This window comes from Acomys minous (genome assembly GCF_964271855.1).
Source record: "Acomys minous genome assembly, chromosome: 16".
Classification (NCBI taxonomy): domain Eukaryota; kingdom Metazoa; phylum Chordata; class Mammalia; order Rodentia; family Muridae; genus Acomys; species Acomys minous.
This window is the reverse complement of record NC_140498.1, coordinates 91,595,256-91,604,308: the sequence shown is the minus strand read 5'-3', so window position 1 is coordinate 91,604,308 and position 9,053 is coordinate 91,595,256. Positions and strand designations below refer to the sequence as shown.

Here is a 9,053-nt window from a genome sequence, read left to right as displayed (position 1 = left end):
GCAATTAATTCCCTTCTGAGAGCTAGAAAATATTTACAAGCCCCAGGCGCAAAGCTGCCCTTAAGGGTGACTAGGAGTTGTGAAAGGTCCAGCGAAAAACGGGTTCGGCCGCACATGCTCTCTCCCACGGTGGTCTCCCCAAATAAAAAATAAAAATTAAAATTAAAAAAAAAAAACCCAAGGTTTGGGGAAAAAAGAGAGCCACGAACTTTGACCCCAGCGCAGCACAAACAAGGTTGACCGCGCCCGAAGAGGGCCCCATGTAACCCAAGTTGGGAGAGCTTCCGCGTTGGAAGGAGCCCCGCCCACCGGACCCGCCCACCGCCAGCTCCGCCAATCTCCTGGACTGCTCGGGCTTCTCAGGCAAAGACAATCAAACGCCTATATGCAGCCTGGGCCCTGAGGCCGGCGATCAGGGAAGGTCAGTAGAGAGCCTATCAGAGCACGACTGTAGGCGGAGTCAGGGGCGGGGTCGAGTGGGGGCGGGGCGCGCTCCGCGCAGTCCGGTGCGATTGGCCACCCCTGGCGGAGCCGCACCTCGGACAGCAGCAGCGGCGGCAGCCGAGGGTCCTGCGTGGAGAGTGGGGCGCGACGCGGACTCGCGGACGGAGGCTGCGCTTCGGGACCCAGCACGCGAAGACCCAGCACGAGAGCGACTCCGGGCACGAGTGAGTGGAGGCGGCGGCGCCTGGGCCGCGGGTGACAGCGCTGAGGGTGAGAGCGCGGGCGCCAGAGTGACAGCCGGAGTCCCAGCGCGGGGACCGGGCGCAGCGGCCGCGAGCATCCCGGGAGCGGAGTTGCTAGCGGTTCTGCCAGTGCACCGGGGGACCGGGAGGGATCGGGACGGGGAGTGGGGAGGGGACCCCGAGAGGGACCGCGGGTGAGAGGACCAGGATGGGAACAGGGACAGCGGGGTGAGGAGTGGACTCCGAGAGGGAGCACGAGTGAGCGAGGGGACCCCGAGAGGAATGGGCAAAGCAGGATGAGGAGGGGACCGAGAAATACCGAGGGTGAGCAAGCGGGACCGAGAAATACCGAGGGTGAGCAAGAGGATCCCAAGACCGGACGAGGCAGCGGGATTAACGAGGCGACTTGAAGAGGAACCCTGGGCAATGGGATGAGTGAGAGGACCCCAGAGAGATTGCGAAGGCGGGATGAAGGAGGAGATCCGCCCCAGTGGAAAGAGCGGACCTGACCCAGAGAGGGACCGGGACTGCAGACTGAGCAAGTTGACTTGAGAGAACCCAGACAGCGGAACGAAGGAAGGGGACCCAAGAGGGACCAAGACAGGGAATGAATACGCAAAGGAGACTCAAGGGAAGCTAGGGCTCTGAAAGCCGTGCCCTCGCAATGGATGTGAAGACGACCTCAAGAAGCCTTAGGGTAGCCCGGTGACGGGAGGGGTCCCCGAAAGGAGCCAGGACAGGCGAGTGGGGGCCGAAGGACCCAAGCAGGGCCAGCACTGAGAGTCCAAGGGGAGCAGGAGAGTGAGGTAGCAGAGAAGGACTTGCTGAGCATGACTTGTGGGTTTCTGCCCTAGCAGCCAGGCACCTGGGGGAAAGCACGGGCAGCTTGGGTCCCCGTGGCATTGAGTGGGACAGCAGCTACGCTGACACCTGGACACCGGTGTTCCACCTCTAAGAATCCGAGGTCTCCCCGAGGCTTGAGTTGCGGGGCGGTGGAAGGGAGATCACGTGATGGGCCTGGGAGTGAAAGACAGATCCCAAGGGCTGGCCAAAGGCTAGCCAGACGATTTGTAGAGATTAAGACTAAGGCCTCGTCTCTTCCAAACAGCAGGCTGGCTTCCCATCTCTTTCCTAAAGTTCCACCAGGGATTCCTTGATGACAGATCCAGGGGAAAACTAGAGAGGCTTGCTTCCATTCACTGCATTCCAAGAAGCTGGAGGAAGAGTTCTTTTAGGACCCGAGTGACCTTGGATTAATTAGGATGTTAATTTTAATGCTGTGTGCTCTTAAAGCAAAGGGTTTTTGTTTGGTTGGTTTGGTTTTAGCTTTTTGTTTTCACTCCACAAGGAGTTAAGAAACTTTTTCCCATTTGGCAGCCCGTCCCTGTCAGTGTTTACAATGCAGATTTAAGAGAAACTGGAGCAGGTTTGTAGTCCAGGCTGTTTAACTTTGATGTGTTAGACACAGTTAGAAGGTCGCACTCAATTTTTCAAAGCAGTTCCTGGGGCCAATAAACGAATGGCACGTTCTAGGCATGATTAGGGGCCAGATGTACATATTCAAAGCAGACTCAGTCGGTCTATCTCAAGGCTGGGATCTGAAGCCAGAGAAGGTGGCAGGTGCAAGATAGCCTCAGCGACTCTGATGCGTGTGGCCATGTCATGACCCAAGTGCCAGAATATGTTGACATGGCCCTAAGCACCTTCTGGATTCTCCCCTAGGGCACTTTATTAGGTCATCAACTTTATAGTTGAAGATTTTAAGGAATCATGATGAGGTTTTGTGTTTGTTTGTTTTTTTTTCTTCTTCAATTATTTTTTGGGTTGGTATTTTTCTCTCTCTCTCTTTTTTTTTTTTTTTTTTGGTTTTCAAGACAGGGTTTCTCTGTGTAGGCTTGGCTGTCCTGGACTTGCTTTGCAGACCAGGCTGACCTCGAACTCACAGCGATCCGACTGCCTCTGCCTCCCAAGTGCTGAGATTAAAGGCGTGTGCCACCATGCCCGGCTCAGCAATGAGATTTCTTTGTGCCATTTTTTATGTATCACTTGTATTTCAGTTTTTTAAAAAATCTTTTTCTCTATTTCTAATGTTATTTCTCTTCTCTTCATCACTGTCTTATTTAGTTTAGAGACTTAGAAAATGATGGTTTTAGGGAAATAATGGAGATTGGTAACTACTATCCATTTTTTGTTTGTTTTGTTTGGGGGGTTGTTTGTTTGTTTTATGAGAAAGAGTTTTTCTGTGTAGCCTTGGCTGTCCTGGATGCACTTTGTAGACCAGACTGGCCTCGAACTTAGAGACCCGCCTGCCTCTGCCTCCCAGAGTGCTGGGATTACAGACATGTGCCACTGCACCCGGTCATTGCTGTTATTTCAGTGTCTCCTCTCGGTCACAGTTAGAGTGTATATTGTTTGAAACACTTTCACAGGGCATGATAGCAGGACTCAGGATGCTGAGGGGGATCTTTTGAGTTGGAGGCTAGCCTGGGCTACATACGTAAGGGGTACCAAGATAGCCCTGGGCTCTGATACCCCAGCTCAAAAGACTGAAGAAATGTTTTGCTTGCGTTTAGCACTAGACAGTTCCAGTCAAACTACACTGTAGTATTCCTCACAGACACAATGTAGGGCTGGGCGAACCAGCCCAAAGCCCTGGCTTTTGTCCCCAGAACAGTAACAAAAGTCGAGGCTTGCCTAGATCTGCTATTGATTTGGCTAGGCGTAAAGCATGAACCCCAAGGCCTTGAGACTATTAGGCAAGTGATCTTCCCACTGAGCTACACTGCCAGCCTCGATACTATTTCAGTCTAACACCAACATCTCTGAAATGGTTTTCAGTGGGGTGATAGTAAGTGAAACTGCCCTTCCACAGCAGTTCTGAGTGCGGAGCAAGGCGACAATGAAATTCCCACCCACCAGAAACGCCCCCCAGACTCAAGTGATGCTGAGGACAGGAGGAGCAGCAGGAAGCACAGATTTTCTCAGAATTCAAGGAAGAAGTAAAGTTAAGGGGGTTGGGGGTGGGGTTAAGCCAGTTAACTCTTGTGCCTATTCACCAGTGTTAGGCACATGGAGGTGTGAGGTACTCTGAATGGCAAGACCCGCCCCAATCCTTCCAGGAAGTTCCAGAAGTGTCTAAGCAGGAGGGAGGAGGAGGATTTCCCCCCCCCCATCTTGTAAGCTCACTTCTGAGCAGTGCAAATGGTCATTTCTAAAGACAAAACAATAAAAGCATTTCCTGGTATGAAAAGAAAGCACCCTGCTCCTCCCCTGAGTCATCACCGAGGCAGCCATGGCAACCACTTCACTCAGGATCCAGGGTTGATGGAGCCGGACCTCTGGAGTAGAATTCTTAGTGATAAGAGGAGCCTGTAGCTTTCTTCCCTGGGGAAGGCATGTGAGGTTGGTACACGTTTGTTCACCTGAAAGCCTTGTTTCTTGTTTAGAAAATGCCGAGACGAGAAGAGATGCAGGTGACCACTTGCATATTCTTTACCAGTTCTTAGTCCCGGGCTAGCCGGAGCCCAGGAAACCTAAGGACCCATTTCCCACTCTCCTTACTGCTTGAGTCCATCCAGTACAGTTGCTCCATTGTACTCTCGGAGGCTGCCTAGCTATCTAGCGTGGCTTAACACACAAGCCAACCTGAACAAGCGTTTTCATTGCTTGCCAGCATTCATAAATGCACGGGTCTTCAGCAGAGCTGGGTGTAGGAGTGGAGCAAGGCTAGGGAGCTGACACAGGAGGCTCACGACGTCTCACTTTGCACACATTTTCTACCCTGTGTTACACACAGATGCATCTTTCCATAATTTTCTCCTAGCTTAATTTTCTTCCTTCTCTTCCAGAAAGAACACAGACATACACACATATACACACATAGACAAGCGCACAGAGAGACAGGCATATATGCACACAGAGACACATACGCGCACAGACAGATCCACATGTTTTGGGACTTCTTGAGGAAATATCTTTTAATTTGTCTTCCTTCAGGGCAAATGCTTACCACCCACAGTAGACAGTTTCTGAGTTTTTGTCATCTTGGGAGAGGTGTATTTTGGCCTGGATGATGTGTTGTGGGCTAGCCTTATCACCCATTTAATTGGCTGCTTTACTGCTTGTGGGTATATATTTAGTTCCCAGCCAATGGAACATTGCATGCCCGAGTCCATCATCAGGGGTCCTTGTCACCTTACCTCTGGCCTCCATGAGGAAAGTGAAATTGAAGCCACCTCCTGCACTTTATTGTAATATTGTGATTACTGGATGAGGTACTCATTGGAAGAGCTCACCTCCAGCTTCTCCCACTATTTGGGGGGGCAGGGAAGGAAACCTTTTATCCCCAGATTAACCTGGGACCTATAGTATATACTCATTTTTATTTTTCCTTTTGTTCATTTATCTATTGTGTGCATGTACAGGCTCACAAGTGTGTGAAGGTCGGAGGATGTGCGAGTCTCTCCTTCCACCATGTAGGTCCCAGGAATCGAACTCATGCCATTGGGCTTGGCGGCAAGCACCTTTACTCACTGAGCCATCTCACCAGCCCCAAGCTAACTTTTTAATTTTACAAGCAAGGGCTTTCTTTTTGTTTTATTTATTGTGCTTGGCCTGAATGTGTGTCTTGAGAACTCACTGCATGTGTGTCTGGTGCCTGTGAGGGCCAGAAAAGGGCACCAAATCCCCTCGGAACCAGAGTTAGAGATGGTTGTGAGCCACCATTAGACTCTGGGAACTGAACCCGGGTCCTCCGTAAGAGAAACTGGTGCTCTTAACCACTCAGCGATCTCACCAGCCCTCTGTGTTTGAGTGTTTCACTTTCTGCCTGTCACTGGCATATGCCCATGGCAAACAAAGGTAGCTACAATTCAAATGTGTCTTGCTCTGCCACTACAATAGATTTCACTAATGAAATCGGAAAACTTTCTTAAATAAACTAATAACTTTTTTTTTTTTTTTTGGTTTTTCGAGACAGGGTTTCTTTGTGTAGCCTTGGCTGTCCTGGACTCACTTTGTAGTCCAGGCTGGCCTCAAACTCACAGCAATCTGCCTGCCTCTGCCTCCCGAGTGCTGGGATTAAAAGCGTGCGCCACCACGTCCGGCAATAAACTAATAACTTAATTGGTCTTGGCAGTGAACACACTAAACAGAATCATAGTTCGTGGCCAATTTTCTCTTCCATTGAGAACATAGGCCTTTAAATTTTTTTTCCACTTAATTTTTAATGGCTATAGTATCTTTTATTTATCCTCTGACCACTTGGTACATGTATACAATATATCTCAACCATATCCTCCCCACTACACTTTCTGTCTCTCCAGACACCCTCCAACATGTCTCTCTCCGCCACCTCACACCCAAAGCTCAATAGCTCGCTCTCCACCATCCACTAAGCCCAGTCAGTCCTGCCCGCTGGAATGCTGGCCTATCTGTTGGCTTCATCCAGTGTAGGTAACCACTGTGGCGCTGAGCCCATGAGTGCCATGGCAGCCACATTGTGGCAGGAGCTGTCACCTCCCGGCCCCCTCCTTGTATTTCAGCACTTTGCCCCAGGTATGAGTCTGCTGTATCTCTGCTGCCCACGGCCGGAGGAAACCTCTCCCCGACCATAGCTGAGAGCAGCACCAATTGTGGGGATAAACATAAAATTCCATATTTTGAATGTGCAACTACACATATTTTAGTTTATTCATTGAGATGATTGGGCTCAAACTCAGGACCTCAAGTGTACTAGGCAGGTGCCTTGCCGGGGAGCTACAACCCCCTCCATAAGTAGTTTGAAAAACTATTTTGGCATGGCTTTTAAATGATGTGGGTCAAAATGTAACAGTAGAGATAGGAAGTTAAATGGTGCTTTGCAGACTCTTATGCTTTTATGGTCTCTGCAAAGCTATTTTTCTGGATTTGTATTATTTTGTTTTGTGACCATGACTTACTCTATAGCCCAGGATGACCTTGAACTCTCAAGCGACCTCTCCTGTCAGCTTCCCACAGTCTCCGATTACAGGCGTGAGCCACCGTGCCTGGCTAGCAAAATTCTTCCAGCCACTGCATGCGAGGTCCCCGTTTCCCCGTTTCCAACTGACTGGCCTGTGAGCTGAGGGCATGGATGGGGCCTTACTTACCTTTTCATACCCCAGACCAAGTGTGAGCCATGAAGTAGGAAGTATGCTCAGTAAGTGTGCATAGGAATGAGGAAATTAATTACTGGTCAGCAAATGAATAGGTCATATTTATGTCTTCTTTCTAGGCCTCACAAGGGCTTTTAGCTCATCAAAAGGAGGGGGGGGCACGCATCAAGATGACCCAGTCTATTCAAGCACTTGCTCCTAAGCCTGGTGACCCAGAGATCGGTCCCTGTTACCCACACAGGGGTGGAAGGAGAGACCTGACACCACAGCATGGTCCTCTAGCCTCCACACGTGTGCCATGTGTGTCATGTGTGCCCCCAGACATCAGAATGCACACACATACACAATAATAACAAATGAAACTGAACCGAATCGGGGATGAATATCATCAAAATACATTGTTCACATGTGTAAAATTGTTTTTGTTTTTGTTTTTTGAGACAGGTTTCTCTATGTAGCCTTGACTGTCTTAGACTCGCTTTGTAGACCAGGCAGCCTCGAACTCACAGCAATCCACCTGCCTCTGCTTCCTGAGTGCTGGGATTAAAGGGGTGCGGCACAACAGATATCTCAATTATTGAATTGTATTAAATTGTAATACTTTAGAGTCAAACTAGTCTTTAAGTATAGCTTTGCAGATAATTATAGAATTGTCACTGCAGGTGACAATGACAGGGACAATTCCTAAAGGAAGACTCTCCTCTGAGCATGACAGAGAGTCTGACATCAGGAGCTCAGGACTTGGAAACATCCATGGTCATTTTCAACATTTCACTTGGACTCTTGGTTTTTCAAGGCAGAGTTTCTCTGTGTACCTTGGCCGTCCTAGAATTCACTCTGTAGACCACGCTGACCTCCAGCTCAGAGATTTGCCTGCCTCTGCCTCCTGAGTTCACTTTGTTAATGTGTGTGGTGGTGATGGGGCTGTTACTTTGTATCTTTGAGTGGGATTTTGATTGTCTGGGTCCTTAGGAATTTTGTTCTCTGTTCTCCTGGTCTTAGTAACAAAGAAGATTCTCAAGTCTGTAAACTGCTCCTGAGAACCTTAACACCCAATAAAAAGAGGTGTGGACTGAGACAATAGCTTGGTGGGTAAAGATCCCTGCCACCAATGCCTGAGCCTATAAGGAGAGAATTGACTCTCATAATTTGTCCTCTGACTCATGGTTTGACAAGTATGCTCATAGGTGTGCGTGCGCATACACACACACACACACACACACACACACACACTCACTCACACACACATTTATTCAAAGTAAATAAAAATATAATTTAAAACCTTTTAGGGTTTTTTTTTTTATGAGCCTGAGTGTTTTGCTTGCATGTATGTCTGTGTACCACATGCATGCAGTGTCTGAGGGAGCCAGAAGAGGGCGTCAGATCCCTTGGAGCTAGAGTTACAAACAGCTATCAGCTGTCATTGCAGATGCTGGGAACCAAACCCTGGACCTAGCAAGAACAGCTGGTATCTCTGAACCATCTCTCTAGCATAGCATCCCTCCAAAACAAATTATTATTCAAAGCCAGATGAGGTGGGCCACATCTGTAATCCTCGTACTGGGGAGGTGGAGACAGGTGGAGTGAGGTTCCCTAGCCAGCCAAGTTAGCTGAATCAATACACTCCTGGGGCAGTAAGAGGCACTGCCACAGAAAATAAGGCGGAGGGTGATTGAGAAAGACACTGGCGTTGACTGAATCTGGTTTCCACATGCGAGCACATACAGACTTACACATACATACACACATATACCACACACACACATACGCCACACACACATACACACACATACACCACACACATACACACATACACCACACACACATAAACACATACAGCATACACACACACATATACCACACAGACACATACACACATTCAACACACACACACACATCTCTCTTATGAGCAATAGAAGATGGTGGTGACTTGACCCCAATCTTCCAAAGCAAAGGCCTTCCTTTCTAGAATGATCACTCAGTCACTGAGCACAAATAAACTTGGGGGTGCTCCCCACCTTTCAAACTGAGTCCTTCTCCCCAGCACTTGCTGACTTCTGACAGAGCTGCCATTCTGTTTGTTCTGTTCCCCTTAGCCCCACCCCCCACTGGCATGTAGGGTCCACAGAGAGAGCTTCTTCTGGTTTCACTCATTGCCACCACCCCAGCTAGTTGCTTAGTGAACGTTTGTTGAGTGACTAATAGAAATTTGGCCTGAGCAAGTTCTCCAATT

At 49.0% G+C, this 9,053-nt stretch overlaps 1 protein-coding gene and 1 long non-coding RNA gene across 2 annotated transcripts in view; one reads left to right on the top strand and one right to left on the bottom strand.

Annotated features, from left to right (window-relative positions):
- Positions 1-494: 494 nt before the first annotated feature.
- The window catches only part of TAOK3 (TAO kinase 3), a 168,514-nt gene continuing 159,955 nt past the window's right edge, over positions 495-9,053 (top strand). Inside the window, 1 exon segment of the mRNA XM_084762174.1 lies at positions 495-668. The gene's annotated coding sequence lies outside the window, so the exon portion shown is untranslated.
- LOC311586586 lies at positions 5,892-7,727 on the bottom strand. The gene is made up of 2 exons (XR_014775596.1): positions 7,675-7,727; positions 5,892-6,066 (listed from the first exon to the last, which is right to left on the bottom strand). It is a non-coding gene; the product is annotated as an uncharacterized lncRNA (long non-coding RNA).